The sequence below is a fragment of the Coturnix japonica genome, chromosome 8 (genome assembly GCF_054131305.1).
Source record: "Coturnix japonica strain WE chromosome 8, WE-NBRP24, whole genome shotgun sequence".
In the NCBI taxonomy this organism is placed as follows: Eukaryota; Metazoa; Chordata; class Aves; order Galliformes; family Phasianidae; genus Coturnix; species Coturnix japonica.
Genome location: NC_140670.1, coordinates 32,357,918 through 32,374,930, shown reverse-complemented (window position 1 = coordinate 32,374,930; position 17,013 = coordinate 32,357,918). Strand labels below are relative to the sequence as shown.

General features: G+C 45.1%; 1 long non-coding RNA gene across 2 annotated transcripts; it reads right to left on the bottom strand.

Moving 5' to 3' along the window:
• Positions 1-1,834: 1,834 nt before the first annotated feature.
• On the bottom strand, positions 1,835-14,527 carry LOC146760030 (uncharacterized). Of its 2 annotated transcripts, none has more exons than XR_014949001.1 (6): positions 13,536-14,527; positions 12,348-12,639; positions 11,327-11,547; positions 9,419-9,552; positions 5,490-5,618; positions 1,835-3,887 (listed from the first exon to the last, which is right to left on the bottom strand). It is a non-coding gene; the product is annotated as an uncharacterized LOC146760030 (long non-coding RNA). The 2 variants fall into 2 exon arrangements; XR_014949002.1 differs by having other exon boundaries at positions 1,835-3,662.
• Positions 14,528-17,013: the final 2,486 nt, after the last annotated feature.

Genomic DNA, 17,013 nt, shown 5'->3' with positions numbered 1-17,013 from the left:
TAAGCTTTCAAACAGGTATTTCATTTAATTTAGAATACTTCAGAGATGAATTCATGAGGAGAAATACTGCTCCTATTTTCCATGTCTAATCGACACAACATACATGAACAGCCCCTGCCCATTTGTGGCAAAGTCTTTCAGTGTTTTGTTCATTGACCAACAGAAGAAAAGATGCATTTTCAAAGTTTTCTCATACTAAAAACTAGCGGATAAAACATATTAATCACCTATTTGCTGAGAACTGCATCTACTGAGAGTACTGGCAGCTAAAGTACCACAAGACACCATCATTTTTGTTCCAAACCGAAGCGAAAGTGCCACGTTGGCACAGCCAAACTGGTTTAAGAAATGCAGTATGCATTATGGGAGCACATGCTGCTCTAAGATGACTTCAGATGGCCTCTGCCTGCTTCTAGCTGCCTGATTTCAGCCATTCCCCTGCTCTTTGGCTGGGTTCTGGGCTTACTTCAGTACTCACTTGGAAGAGATGCCATCATAGTTGCACAGCTCCTCTAGTCGCATGGCCAATATTTCTTGCTGTTGTCAACCTAAGGGCAATGAAACCTTGTACAGAATGACCACACCAAAGCACGGCTATACCAAGCCAAACCCATACTGTGTCTAGAAGCATTCTGTTAGTCTCAGAATACTTCTTCCAATTTAAAAAGCTTTGCTTCATTCTATTCCTGCTCCACCTCATTGCCAGCAGGCCTTGCACTTGGCAAAGCATGCCATTTGAGCAGCAATGCCTTTATGTTGGGATTGACATAATAGTTTAGCAGGAGAGTTCTTGACAGCCTTATGATCCTGCTGCAACTGAAATTGTATCATTTTGGTAGCAGAAACCATCCTTTTCTGTGCTGCTCTCAAGATATGATTATTTATTATGAAGACAAATCTCACAGCAATCTAATGAGGAGTAAAAGAAGAAGGTGTAATAATTAACTGCTGAACACTGCCAGCCTGGGCAGATTTATGGCAGTCTCTGCATCTCTTGTACCTCTCCTTGTACCTTTCTCCTCAAAACTTTGAGTAGGTTAACAGGGAAATGAAGCACTTCAAAGGGTTTTAGATATCAGTCAATAGGAGCAAGCTGGGAGATGTTTGACATCAGTGACTTTTTTCAGGTTTCTGAAAGGAGCAGCGCTGCATTATCAGCCCTGTCCAGCAAGTCAGTGACACGTTCAGTGCTGAGAATGGAGTGAGTCACAGCTCATCAGATAACATACTCCTTTAGGATAAAATGAAATTTAGACCTGGAAAGCACATTTGAAACCTCTCTCTTCAACAGGGCAAAGATGACCCGTGAAGTGCTATTATCTGGAACTAGAAATAGGTGTTCTGTCTCGCTCTAATGGGGGCAATGTTTCAAAGAGCAAGCTCTTGAATGGGTCTGTTTCCAAGAAAACTGGGAAATCCAATGACTGCCAGGAAACTGGAACTGTTTCACTGGAACAGGTTGCCCAAGGAGGCTGTGGATGCCCCATCCCTGCAGGCATTCAAGGCCAGGCTGGACGTGGCTCTGGGCAGCCTGGTCTGATGGTTGACAACCCTGCACACAGCAGGGGGTTGAAAATGGATGATCACTGTGGTCCTTTGCAACCCAGGCCATTCCATGATTCATCCTATGAAACCTAGCACTGCTGCACTGTTACCCTGAGCAACAAGCAGCTGGAGTACCAACAGCACCAGGACACAGAACCACACAGCATCCTCCCCAGAGACAAGAGGACCAGTACCACATGAGCATCACTATATAAAGCAACACGTCTCTTGTGAAGACACTCATTAATCATAGTTTAACAAAGGGTGACAGAGAGAAGAGGGACAATAAGGAGACGTTGCCCACACACCACAGGCTTGTGTCCTGCCAACATCACAGCACAGGGACTGCATGCTGCTTGATCAGCAGATAGCACTGAGATAATCTTCTAAGGTGTGGAGGTCAGCAAAGCACTAGGAGTAATCAGGGCTAATAAGCAACCCACTGCTACTGGGAGATGAAAATTGCTATAAGGCGCTGGAGAGCATCATGAAAATTGCCCTTAATTTTGCAATGGCTAAATACTATCTCATTTCATTGAGGGTAAAGTTTTCATTGTAGTAGAAGGCACACAGCTTTTGAACTTAAATAGTCCTGGTTGAGAGAAACAAAGTGCATGTCTTACTGCTGGGAGAGCTCAGCCTTATCCTCCCATTCCACTGCAGTGCTTGTGTTGTATTGAACACACTGCAGTGTCCAATGATGGGGCATCACCACCACAAAAACCACCACAAAAACACTCAGCCCTTCTCCAAACATAGAAGCGATGCCAAACAGGTGGCTCCATGCCTCGATCTGCTCCTACCACCCAAATGCCCACAGCAGCCCATAGCCTCTTCTACAGCCAATTCTTGAGTGCCAAATGCTGAAAGGATTTTCCAGAGACATGCATGCCAAGCTAAAGACACAATATGCTTTAATCTCAAATCGTTATCCCTCACCTGCCCGCCTCCCCTAAGCATAACCAGTTTGTTCCATGCAAAAACTACACCAGGAAAGGTAAGGCAGGATGTCACTATGAAGTATTCAACTTCAGTTTGTTGCATCTAAAATAGTAATAGTAATGATAACTCAGGACGTAACACAACTGACATTTACAAGACTTTGATATTTAAGCCTGAGGGAGAAACAGCATGGAGCTTCAGATAGGACAGGAATGCTGCTGGATGAAATGAAGGTTCTTAAGGGCAGGGAGGGAAGGCAGGGAGGGAAGGCAGGGAGGGAAGGCAGGGAGGGAAGGCAGGGAGGGAAGGCAGGGAGGGAAGGCAGGGAGGGAAGGCAGGGAGGGAAGGCAGGGAGGGAAGGCAGGGAGGGAAGGCAGGGAGGGAAGGCAGGACATTTATTCCTCCAGAACAACAAAAACAAATGGAAAAACAAAAAAGAAGAAATTAATGCAATTGTAGATGCAGTCTCGAAATGGTAAGGACCCCTGGCAGCCATAATATATTCTGGCTCCAAAACAAATTGTCTCCACAGTGCTATAGGATTTAAGACAAGCACATTTTGTCAGTGGATTTAGCATGATGAATCAGGTAAATTGGAGGCTGAATCATCGTTGTATCCCCAGGCATCTGCAGTGAAATAGAAAGGGAGGGAAATAAAAAATTAAAGAAGCACCCAGAGGATGCTCAGGAAATCACAGGCACAGGCAAGAGTGGGGGGAAAAAAGTCTCACTGATATGGAATGTTTGCATCCATTTTTTTGTTAATGATAGGGAGTTCATGAGCTATAAAGATACACAACTAAGGGGATTTCATACCTGAAGACGAACACAATGGGGACCGGAGCACCAGAAAGCAGACGTTGAAAAAAACAATTGAAAAAGAGAAAGGAAATCTTTGCAAGAAATTAGACAGAGGGGACAAAGTCCAACCTTAGGAAATGGGAAAGCAGGGACCTGAAATGACTCCAGCAGTGACAGTAGGTTTGTAGTGCAAACTGTGGGCTCCTCAGCATGTGGATCTGATGCTCAGCCACCTTGAATTAATGTCAGTTGTCTTCCAGGTTTTGTTCTGTCTTCATTTTGTTTTCCTGATTCCTCGCAAGGAATGATCATGAGAAGCTCAGAAGACCAGGATGCCTTATTGTGGTGAGTGATCAAAGGCAGCACCTCACTACCTGTAAGCCAGTCCAGCTGTCAGCCTCCTGCCCCACCTCTGACATGTCCCAGAGGGTTAAAGAGATTGATAAAACTAAGGTAAATCTACAAGCTGTACAAAAGATCAGTTTTAATGTCCCCAAATGGTGTCCATGGCAGGGAGGTTGAAACTAGATGATCTTTGAGATCCTTTTCAACCCAGGCATCCTATGATGACGACTTCTTTCTGACCCAACAGAACTGAGCTGCATGAACGTGGGAAAGAAATGTGAAACTAGAGTACATAATATGCATTATGTATTATGATAGTAATATATGATCAGATAATACATATCACAAATGATATGGTAACATTACTATCATTAACAGATGGCAGTATTAATACATTAATATATTAACTGCATCAATATTTGATGCTAATAATGTCATACCCATGTGTGCATATACACATGTATAACATTACCTACACGATGTACATATCATCAAAAAAGTAAGGAGGCAGAATTGAGGCTGGTGCAGAAGCTAAAGAGAATCATCAGCCAAAATAACTAAAGGCAGCTCCTCCACCATGTGAACCCACAGCCTCTAAGTGCCCCCGCACAGTGTGTCAGGTACCACTGCTGTGTGCTTATAGAGGACACATGGCAGAGCCAGGGTATCCCCCTGCATCAGGAACATCTCCACACTGGGCACCATCATTTCTCCTGGACAGACACCATTTGAGAACATGTTCTGTTACCAGTGTTAGAGATAACCCCACAGCAGCAGCACTTCACAGGGTACAGCAATGCCCTGGCTGAGAACATCCTGGATTTCACAGAGAAAAGAGCCTTATGCAAACCAAGGCTCTGCAGGTCTGTGGAGGGGTTTACTGCTGAGGTGAGCTGCTGGTGCAGGAGGATCACCAAGATAAAGCAGCTTCTGGGTTGTCAGGAATTTCCTTTCAGGTCTCTGGAAATAGGCCTGGGAGGGGCACTGAGGAGCTCAGGGCTGAGCACAAGAGGCAGGAGGGGATTTTCTCCCCTGTAACGCTCTGCAGCTGCTTCCAGGCACAAAATGATATGAAATTCACAAAGGTAAGAGGCTGTACTGGCAGCAAGCCCATCTCAGCACCTGGCTGCTGGCTGGAGCCTCTGGCACCATAAGGTTTTCCCTCTTAGCTGTGACTACAAACAACCCTGGAAGGTCTCCCATGGTGTTAATGGCTCTCATCTGTCACTTAATCACGGAGCCACGTTCCATCCTCTCTATGATCAGAGAGTAAATGAGCCCCAGAAAGTAACTTCATTTCTGACGTCTCTCTGAACTTTTTGTTATTATCGAGTTCTGGGTTTGGCAATAGCTCTGTGATTTAAAAGCTGTTATTCAAGTTAGTTTACACAACCCCAAGCAGCAAACACCATAACTGAGATTCTGTGAGTACTGATGGTGGTACAAGCGTATACAAAGATGTATTTCTAGGTGCATTTCTGTGTTTTATGAATGCATGGCACCTGCTGAAAGCAAACTGAGCACCCATCTGCTGGGCTCAGCAGGGCAGGGACTGCTTTGGAGCACGTCTGCCGCACACAAGTGTTTTTATACATGCAGAAGTGCATTTATGTAAATATTCATACACTGTATTGATAGAGTCCTGCAAATAATCTAGTTTACAAGCCATCTCATTTTCCAACTCAAACTCTACCCACAACTTAGACTTGTATCTCCTGCAGCCTCTCACAGGAAGGTTGTAGCCCTCAGTACTCAGCATGCCCTTAGTTATCTCCTCAAGGAAAACATCCCATAGGGGGAGATGTCATGTATTCCTCACCCCAGGGCCCCCAAATACCAATGATGGTGTATCTCACCTCTCACAATGCACAGAGATCTCCCTCTGTGACATCCTGCAGCTTCACAGCACTGCCCAGAGCAGAGAGGATCCTTAAAGCAGAAATACAATCGGTGCCGTAACTTTTCCAGTGCCAGCACTGAAGTTTCTGGAGCAAAAAAAAAAGAAAGTAAAAAGCTGTTGTGATGCTAAAGCAGATTTCTCATGTGATGCTTTTAGTAGGGAGATTAATGTAGGTGCTCATAGAGTTCAGCTGCTAGCCTGAAAGCTGAGATTAATCACCCCTCTAAAGCCACCACTTGTAAGAAGTCCATCAGCATCAATAGTCCAATGCAGCAGCCCTTTGTGGGGCAGACATTGACAGATCTGGAAGGATATTCTCACTTTCCCAGCTTGAATAGCTGCACACACCAGGAGTTATGCAGATGCGTGGCATGTTTTACTCCAGAGCACCATGTGGATGAGGGAGCCCCCGGGGGCTGGTTGTCCCCCTCCATCCATACAGACCCTGCATCTGGAGGAGGAACATGGAATGACATTACACATCACACCAGCAGTCACAGTTCTCCCAGTGGGAAGTACCTGAAGGGGCTGCAAGAAAGAAGGGGACACGCTGCTGTGCAGAAAGAAAAGGGGGAATTGGTTCCAAACTTATAGAGAGGAGGTTCAAATTGGGTATAAGGTAGAAGTGTGTTACAGTGGGGGCAGTAAGACGATGCATGGGCTGCCCAGAGAGGCGGGGGTGGTACCTGCAGGCAGCCCAGGGCAGGGGATGGGCTCTGGGCACTGATGGAGCTGTGGGTGTCCCTGTGCATTGCAGGGGGTGGCACAGGGTGGCCTTTGGAGGTCCCTTCCAACTCAAACCATTCTATGAAGCAGATGGGCACCTCCTCCAAAACACGAGCTCCGAGGTGAAATTAGGAATGTTTTACCCTAGAAAGCAGATCCCTTCGGAGAAAAAAAATATATAAACAAGCAGAGAAATAAGAATATCTTCTTATGGATAGGGAAGCAATCTTCTTATTGCTGACTATTACAACTTAGAGGTTTCTATCACAAACTTTTCTAAGGGAGATAAATATCCCATTAAATGCCCAATTCAGTCCCACAACTCCTACATTTTCAAATCACCCCAGAGGTTGGTGACACACACACAATTATCTCCACATCTCACTCTCTCTTACAAACCCTCATATCTAAAAGGGACAGTTATTCCCATTCGGGGTTACTCTGGCTTCAAGAAAGGCAGAGTTTTAGCAGGAAAGGTCTCTCAGTAGAGATGCTGCGAGATGGGGGTGGGCTTCTGTTTCATCAAGCTCTACCAGGGTTACATCCGATTTTGTTAATATGACTCCTGCTGTAGTCTCATCACCATTATAAAAGGCGTGTATTAGAGATGCATTAGAGCTACGTATTCCTATTTGTGCCAGTTGGGTAGGTTTAAATATGCCTTGGCTTCAATCTCATTTGTAAAAAGCCACATTAGAGCGATGCCTTCATCTCTCTTTGCATACGCGGTGAGCCCTCAGAGACGAGGCAGGATATTGAAGAGGATAGATCAGGGTTTTTTTGTTCCTCAAGAGAGAGTTCAGCACAATCAACAGTTGATTTACATTTTTGAAGATCATCCAAAATAATGGTTATTTAAAGGAATTCCGGGGTTAACATCTCATGTCATGGATTGCTGCAAGCAACGTACATGGCAACGTTTGTGAGAAAAACATTTCTCCAGTTGGTTTATTCTTAACCTCGGTACAATTTTTTTCCCAATTACAACCAGCACCTCCTTATGCGTTCTACATTTCTGCTGATTTCACTCATCCAGAACAGCTACAAGCTAAAAATCTCAGACAGAAATCCTATTTCTTTAAGGTTTAACTTCTATTGACTCACAGCTCTGGTGTTTTCATTGAAAGAACACGAATTCCACAATCCTCTTATTTTCTGCTGTAATGGGGGCAGACAAATTTCTCTCCTGATTGCACAGTCTGCCATGCAAGTGCATGGCCTGCATTTTCCTCCCCTGCATATATACAGTTCTGTGATCTGTGGGAAGTAATTGGGAAATGAGATCGTTCCTCATTATCGTACTGGACTCCTGGTGCAGTACCAGAGCACCGTAACTTCTGTGGCTCCGCTCCATGTGGATGACCCTAAAGAATGGAAGAGCCACAAGGCTCCCTTAGAAGCACAGTGGCATCCTGTGGTAGCCAGAGATGATCTGTTTATTCATTTCTTTCTCATTACCTAATTTCTAAACGTAGTAGGATCCTTTGAGAGAGGCCTGAACTGCAGCTGGCACCACTGCCAGTGCAAGAGGCCATTGGGGTACCAGCAGCACCACCACGAGCAGTGCCCACGAGACACCACTTAATTTATGCTTTCCCAAAAAGGCAAAAACTGCTGCGGTTTGACTGCCTCTAATATCCAATTATCTCCATGTTTTGCTGAAGATTGCTGGGCAGAGTCTGAGCTCTGATTTCTAATTCCCAGCTCTCCCTGAAACCAAGTGCTGTCTTTCAAGCCTGGCGTTAGCAACTTCAGAGCATCCCCAGGCACCACGGTGGGGAGGAGTGAGGCAGCAGCTCCTCCAACACACCGCCCTCATTGTTCTGACCTAGAACTAGGATTTAAATATAAAAGACACCACTGAACAAAGAATTACTTATGCAGCTCTCTGATCCTTATTCCACACAGCAGAAATTCTCAGAAAGATGGGTGTTTTCCTCCTGTCCCCTTTTGTGGCTGATAGCAATCAGGAATAAATGGAGGGCAGACAGCTCAGCCCATGTCCCAGAAGCACATCTTGTTCACAAACACTTTCTTCCAAGAGCTTCAGAATTCAGCTCTGCTCCTCAATTCACTACCATACCAAAGCAGACATGGGGGGATACATAGATTTGGGGCTAATGAACCCACCCAGTCCCTCTGGCCACACATGGAGTGTTTTCACCAGGGGCCAAAGATGTCCAGCCATGATGTACACCCTCCATGCTTGAAAGCAGATGGCATGAGAGTGTCCAAAGACACTGCAACTTAAGTATTCATCTATCATTCATTTATGCTTGCACACCAACAGCATCCCATGCTATTGTAACACAAATCATCTTTGGTACAAAGTGAGCTCAGATTTTCCTCAGCAGATCCATCCTCATGGAGCTGAAGGCATCTCTTTCCACACAGCCAGCACTCAGCATTGCAGCAGCACATGGGCTCTGGTGTTCCTTTTTCTTTCTTTCTTTTTTTAATCTAAATCATTCCCTTTGTATTTCCTCAACACAGAAATAACTGGAACTGTGCACTGGTTTGGGGGTTTCTCTTCAATTTTAAATGTACTCCTAAATGGTGACCTTGAATACCAAGATTTTGCCCAAAGCAAAGTTTTATTGCCAAGTTATCAACTCCAGAAAATAAAGCCCTGCCTTTATAAAATATAACAGACCTTTAATTAACCATAATGATAGTTCTGGGTGCCATTATCACACATTTTAGCTACAATGGAAAGCTTTTAGGAGAGATGACAGTAAGTTCAGCCCATATTTCTCTCCTTTCCCATGCCCAGAGTTATGGAAGGAAGTGCTTGGCTCCCTGTGCAAAATGAAGTACAAGGTGTGCAAGAGTTTGGTCAGAGGATCAAAAAGGAAAACTAAGATGAAATATAATACAAACTTTTACATCAGTATCCTGAAGAGAAAACGGCTTTGGGAAGGACAGCCCCAGGTGAGCTCTCTTCCTGCCCACAGGACAAGCCAGAAAGCTGCAGCCACACAGCCAAGTTACCACCTGAGACCAAAGTGTCTTCACACCACTTCCTTCAGAGGACAGCAGCACCTTTCATCTGTTGTTGCTGCCAAAGACATGATGACTTTAAAAAACACATCTATTTCTTGGACTTGATTTCTATTTTTTAAGTCACTCCATAGCAAGTAATAGTGATTACTTACGTACTTCTCTGATTAGCCGGGCAGATAATCCACGTGATATCCATGCAGGATGCTCCTGGAGGACTTCAGCTGAGTTGTTGCTCCCCAGAGGCACCAGCCCCATGCCCTGCAGGACAGACAATGTTACAGCCTCTGTGCCTGCCAACACAGTGAGAAATATGAGCTGCAATTCATTTTCTTCCTCTACACCAACAGCTTTCAAAGAAGAGCAAACTTAGGCTTTAACACCCCAAGACTGTTCCAGCACTAAGGAGAAAACTCCTGCTAGTATTAAAATTAATGTTTTCATTCTCTAGCTACACCAGTACCTCAGCTGGGGGAAATAACAGAGGTATTAATATAAAACACAGTATTTGACCAGAAGGAAAGCATTTCAGTATTATGCAGAAAAGTCTCTCGAAGGGCACACTGTGATAAAAAATATATATGGTTAAAAAGGAATTGTACTTTGCTAACCAGAAATGGAAAAATCAATAGCAGCAATTTAAGTTTGCGACCAGGAGAAGCAGACATGGTTGAGTGGATGTTCAGAACGCTCCGCTGGCTGCTCAGAGCGCTTCATTAGGTATTTTCATACGTTTGATTTGAATAGCTACAAGATACAGGATATCAAAGGGATGGTGAAAACCCAAAGCTGTGCTGATTCTTCTGGTCAGCTACACTCATGCAGGGCCAGGTCAACAGCATGGAACAAATAAGATCGCTTTATTTGTTAAATATCTTAGTAGCATGCAAGGGAAAGGTGACAAAATACTAATACTTGCATTTGAAGGTAAGTCCATTACTAACAGTTGTCAGCTCAAGTAAATGCTCTCCTCCAAAGGCACTCATAGAGACTGAAAAGGACTTCCTTAGTTCTACTGCCATCTCACCCACCTTTCAAAGACCCATTAAAAACAATTCTCCAAGCATCATTCTGCATGTGCAAAGAGGATCCCTTCTAATAGCATCTTTAGTAACTTAGAGGATCTTAAAGCCCAAAAACTGCATCAGCAGCACTGGCAGCTCTCACAGTACATGTTATCAGCATCTGAGTGCTTGGCTCTGGGGTAGGCCAGGCTGGATGTGGCTCTGGGCAGCCTGGTCTGTTGGCTGGCAACCCTGCACACAGCAGGGGGTTGGAACTGGATGACCATTGTGGGCTTTTTCAACCCAGGCCATTCCATGATTCTATGACTCTATGAAATGAAAGGCCCAGGACTAAGGGAACACCACAGGTTAAATACCTTTATGAAATAATGTTGCATTTCTGAAATGGTTTGGAGAAAATCATATTTAATGAACACCTATAAAATATTTAAGGAGATGTAGGGGAAGAAAGAGCATCATATGAAGTGGACTGGATGGGAAGGAAACTTCTAATTACAACAGAATGCACAGTGACCCAAAGCAGCCTCCATGTCTGCTCATTCTGTAGGCATTTTCATCTTCCTACTTGTCTTTTGTACTTTTTCATTCCTTTTTATCACATTGCCCATGTTATCATAACCCCCTGTGATGTACGACTCAGTTTTACAAATGCCTGGCTAACTAAATTAAAGAATGAATTACTGCAATATTTAAATATCCCTTCAATAAGCCTTCTTGGCAATTAAGAAACAATGATCATTAGCTGCATACTTATTTAAGCACTCCCATTTTCAGCAAGAAGTGCGCAATCAGCGACGATTACATTTTAAAGAACACTTTTGCTTGGCTCTTAAAGGAGAAAAATGTCCAGAGGAAAATCCTAATGGAGATTCCCCAAGGTTACCCCTCCTCCCTTTAGGACAGAGCTCGTTTCCATACTGGCTCAGTTGACATTCAGCTGTTATGGGGTACCAATGTGGGCAGTCCTGAGTGATAAACGTATCCAAACCCCTGACCAACCCCAACCTACCAAGGTTAACCTTCAGTGTTTGCTCCCACCTACCAGGAGAAGAGCCCTTGAATCCCAGTGGATCCATTCATCTGTGCCAGATTAATTCCATTGCTGCCTTCTCCATGATTGCTTTTCTCCCCAGAGGTTCAAGAAAAGCTGCTGGCCAGAAACACTGTCGGTTCCAACTGAACTCCTTGATTCGAGCCTTCCTTCTAGGGTAAATTCATCCAGCTGAGTGACGTGCACCCGGTGGTGACCCAGGCCTACAAAGTCTAAAGCAAATGCAAACAAGCTCAAAGGCAGTGAGAGCTGAAGCTGTGCTTTGCGTTAACATGATCAATGTATTAGGGTGACAGCATGGGGACAAGCACATGGTCTCAGCCACAGCAGCCTCGTGTTCCATTGCATTCTGAGGACACTGAGCTGGGTCAGGGCCAGTACTGCCAAGTACCACCCTCAGCTCCCTCAGCCTTCCAATGGGTTCTTTTCTTTCTTTAAACAAGTCTTTGGAATATTTTATATTAACATGCAACCCCCTTTTCAAGAATACGAAAAGTCTCAAACCTCATCTGCCATAGCCTCGATACTAAAATTCTTTGCTGCACACATCTTGACACCACTCACAGACCCAAGAATCAAACTTAATATGTTCTTATTCCAAGAAGGAAAGGGTGCTTTTCAACATATTGCTCCACAGCCCCACACAACTGATTATGTGCTCAGGAATTATGCCACTGTATTAATTCCCAGTACCAAGTGATCTTGCTGCAGACTGAATTCTCACACAAGCGCTTTCACATCTGCATAATGCAACATATCCCAGGCCCTGAGAGGGGTAAATAATTGATAGGATCCACTCATTTTTCATCTTCCTGCTTTTTCAGTTCCTTTTCCTACCGTACATCAGAGCACTCCTAGGACACGGCAGTGTTGAGAGAGGCAACTTCTGTTGGGGCATCGCGCTGATCAGTACTATGGCAAAGGCTGTACCACACACTGGCTATCCCAGTGGGTGCTTGGCCATGTGCTCAAAGCCATCTTTATTATTACAGTATGTTCCAGAATTACTCACTGGGTTATCAAAGCAGGAAGCTGAATATTCAATGCATGCACCAAATCAGGACTTGGCTTGCCAACCTCTTTGCTGAAGGTGAGTGTGTTGTTAAATAGGACACCACATAGTGCAGGACACACACACACAGCAACGGCAGCTCCTCTGATTTGGGCAGCGTTGAGGTTAAAGGGGAAGATGCTCAAAAACATCATGGATAATAAGAAAAGAATCAGGAACTGGGAAGATTTTCTTCTTTCCCATAGCACCGCTGCTTGTGTGCTCTCATCTTCAGCTGCTGTGCAGTATGTATCTGCAAAGAGAGAAAAAGTAAAGAGCAACTAAAAAGAAGTAAGAAAAGCAAAAGAAGTGAGAGAAGATTGAAGGCTGCGTGACAGCAAGAGAAATAAGTGACTGATCCATTTCCTTTGTAGTAATTTTGTGAAGGAAAGCCAGTGTTGTACATAGGATCAACCAGGCTGCCTGCACATCTGATCAACCTGCCCTTCAGAGGGAAAAATCACACCATTAGAGGTTCGCTCTGTGCTCTGTGGGAAACCTCATTACGTGCACTGCTCCGACAGAGCTCTGTCCACCCATCACAACCAACGGGTGCTGAATCTCCCCCTCTCACACAGCTCTTCTTCCAGAAAACGATGCCTGTGCTGTGATTTACAGCGCATCCAGAGTGACTCCCTGTGGCCCTTTGAGATGCACATGGATCACACTTTTCTCAGCCCTTTCTCCCGTGCTTTAACGATAATTCTACTCCTACAAAGCTCCTAAAATCTAATCATGGGGGAGGGAGCAAAAGGACACCTACATCACCAGAATGTCAGTATCCTGGATGATGATTTGTGGCCACATATTGAAGCCTCATTTATATGCATCCTAATGTGGACTTGCTCCCACAATGATCCAATGCTGCTGGTAAAGACTTGGTATCAGAGCAATGTCTGCTCCAGACAGCAGCCAGGTGCTGGCACAGCTGCCCAGGGGTGGGCAGTGCCATCATGGAGGTGCTCAGAGCTGCAGGGATGTGGCACTGAGGGGGTGGGCACAGCAGGATGGGCTCAGGGATCTCAGAGGGCTTTTTCAGCTCTGTTGACTGGAAGATACGATTCTATGGTCTCCATCAGCCTCCGAGGGGTGCACACAAACCAGTAACAAGCAGAGTGAGGAGCAAACACCAGAATGCCCTGAACTCACCATGATGCTATTAGTTCATCATTTGCACCACTCCTTACTTCACAGATCCATTGCACGTCTTATGTCACAAATAAGGCCCAACTGTGTGTGACTCAGGATCTACAGTAGTTCTGTGTCCCTTTTCCTCAGCTCAGGAACCACATATTCCCCCACATCAATTAAGGGGCAGCAGTTTGTCAGCTATTTTCATATTTTCTTGGCACTAGAGGTTTCAGCGCCTGTGAGCAGAAAGGAGGAATAAACACAGCCCAAATTAAATCTCTCCAGCTATCAGCCAAATGAAAGTCCTCTCTTCGCTGCCAGCAGCTCTGACCTCACACCAAGCAGAGCTCTGGTCACACATCCTCAGCCCCAGTGATAAATTATGCATTTGTTGGCTCCATGAATCACAGCCACCATAGATAATCCGTTTTGTTCCCACAATACAGCTTTCCTCTAAATAAGAAACTGCACATCAGTCTACCTCTAAAATCAGATCTGCTTCGCTTTGTATTGGAAAAAGAAGACAGATTACTCCTAATGGCACCTTGTATCCTGCTACAAAAGCCCCAGGAGATGCAAAATGTGCAGAATTATATGGAACCAAAGAAGATGCGGAGTGCGCTCACTAAGTTGAAAAGAATTACAGAGAGGCTTCATGATTTGTACCATGATAGGAGTGTGAGGCGAAAGGAGCAAGTTCAGCCACAAAAGGAAGATCCATCCAGCTAGGATAAATTTAATTAAATCACCCTGTCTTCTAATAACTGGGAGCAACACAGAAAAGAGTCAGAGGATGATAGAATGGCCTGGGTTGCAAAGGCCCACAGTGCTCATCCAGTTCCAACCCCCTGCTGTGTGCAGGGTCACCAACCAGCAGCCCAGGCTGCCCAGAGCCACATCCAGCCTGGCCTTGAATGCCTGCAGGGATGGGGCATCCACAGCCTCCTTGGGCAACCTGTGAACAGTGCGTCACCACCCTCTGGGGGAAAAACTTCCTCCTAAGATCCAACCTAAACCTCCCCTGTCTCATAGGACTGCAGTCATAGAGAAGAACTACCACAGTGAGTGGTAGAACCATTCCTTTGGTAACTATTCTGACACATGATTCAATTACTTTGTATCTGTACCAGGTCCAGACATGAAGAGAACAGGATGGTCCTTTGTCCTACTGCTCTGCTTGCAATTAGAAACAAGCTGTTTTCCATGCTCCACCCCTGCAAGGTGAAGGTGTTTGAGCCTGCTGCTGGGCAGGGCACTCTTCATGGGGGAAAGCGTGAACAGGACACAACCAGGCAAAGCAAGGCTGCATTCCTACAGAGCAACAATTAGGAGTAAAAATAAAAGGAAACAGACAAGGCTGCCCCTCAAGCATCTGACCTGAGCAGGCTAAAAATGCAGCATAGAATGGGGAAAAAATAAAAGAAAACAGGTGGTTTTCAAGCCTGGCTAAATATAGCCGGCTCAATTTTCTATCTAATGCCTTTAAAGATGGGAACTGACAGCAGAGATGGGGACTCGGGCTGTCCGTGCTCAAACCGCAGAGCAAATGGCCACGGAGGGGACCTGCAGAGGTGACCCGGTCCAAAGCAGTGATATTTATCTCACATCTCAGATGAAGTTTATTTCCACTTTCCCTTATAGAAGTGCTCCCACTTTCAGGCTGTAGCTGCCTGTCTCCCTCCCATCCCCTCAGTGCATACACATGCAGACACTCCTTTACATCCTAAATACAGGTTGCTCATTAAAGCAATGTAAGACCTCAAGTTCTATTTATGTTAAAAGCTAGATATGTTTAACAGTCACCTTCCTTTCATTTACCATACTTTGCTTTTCATTTATTATTGCAAGTTAGGCCTCCTAATACCTATCTCTTATTCATCCATTTAATGATGTCTTGATTATGCTATAGTACCAAGAAGCTTCCTGTCAGCCTCAGCATCTTAAAAAGTGAATTTGGGGGGGGCTTCTTCTCATGACTTTTATCACCATTGGGCAGGAGGTGAGCAAAGTGTTAGCAAAGGCCTTAGGAGGGCTCCCAGCTCCTTCCTGCTCACCATGGCTCAACAAAGCCAAAGTGAGGTGCTCGCAGCCTCAGCTTTTGGCATCTGGGGGTTGGTTGGCTTTCTTTTTCTTTTCTAGCCTTGTTCTACTGTTTACATCCACAATGAATGTTCACTCACTGCAGCTGTAAGCACAGCTAAAACAAACACCCTGAATCACAGCATCTGCCAGGCTCCTTCCAGCCAGGCACCTCACTGCACTGCGTCTCCTTTAAACACCTCCATATCTTGGTGCACTGATACAGCTCCCCCTCCCTTACTCAGCCATACCACATGCATCCTGCTTTGTGCACTTGTGCATATCCCTCCTGTGCTAATCATCCCAGCCTATTCTCCTTTAGGCCTGAACGAGATGTACTACATTAATCAGTTGATTGTTATTAACCCAGTTACATTGTATCTTCGCATAATGCTGCTCCATCTCTAAATCCATAGTCTAATCAGGTATTACGACATCTTTAATGATATTACTTGCCTGCTTCATAATAATCCTCCGATGAAGTGTTGGGGCTTTATGGTTAAAGCCTGCTGGAGTCTGAGCACGGGTGTTCTGTGGGCCAGGATTGGGTACCAACAAGGCAAGGCTGCTCTCTGTCACAACAGAATGCCCATGTCATGTTCCTATGGGGGAGAGAAATAATGCTCCATAACCAGTTTCAGTTTCCAGGACAGAATAAGGAAACAGCAAGGCAAGCCACAGCACAAGGTTTCCTCTTGCCAGCACTGAGGAGCTGCCTGTAGGAGAGCAGACAGCAGCAGGAGCCCAGCAAAGAGCAGCAAGGTGAGATGAGCACTGGGCCCGGATTTCCCCTGCAACACTCTCAGTTCCTCCTGCTCAAGGAAACAAACCTAATTAGCCAGTGCTGAAACAAACCTGCGGTGGGCTGGGAAGGCAAACCATGCTGCTGAGCTGCATGCGAGCCAGCAAGCAGTGCCCTCCAGAAAGCAGAGATCAAGAAACACAACAAAAAAGATCACACAGATTGCAACTAAGCACTAAAGAAATGATTAAAGATACAACAAGAATACATTTAAATTCTCATCCTGGCTTTGGTTCTTTAACTGTTCGACCCCACAAAGAGCTCCCATAGGAGAGGGCTGTTTGGTTCATGGCTGCACCCAGTATTCTGCTTCTCCTGAAGTTACCTATGAGCTGAATCGAACCTTCCATAACAGAGTCCAATCCCAAACAATTTGGCTACCAGGCATCTTCAGCACCACAAAATGGCTTTAGGAAGACGCACATTGAGTGACACATTAAATATGTAGCTTGGAGAAGAATGACCTGCATGTACCTTTCTGCACAGCTCTCGGATGCTGTGAGTACAAAAGGGATGTGCTGAACTGAGCGGCGGCATTTGCAGTATCTACATGAACTTGCTGGGAATCATTAATGTACTTTAATAACCACTGCCACATTAACCAAAGGCACGCTA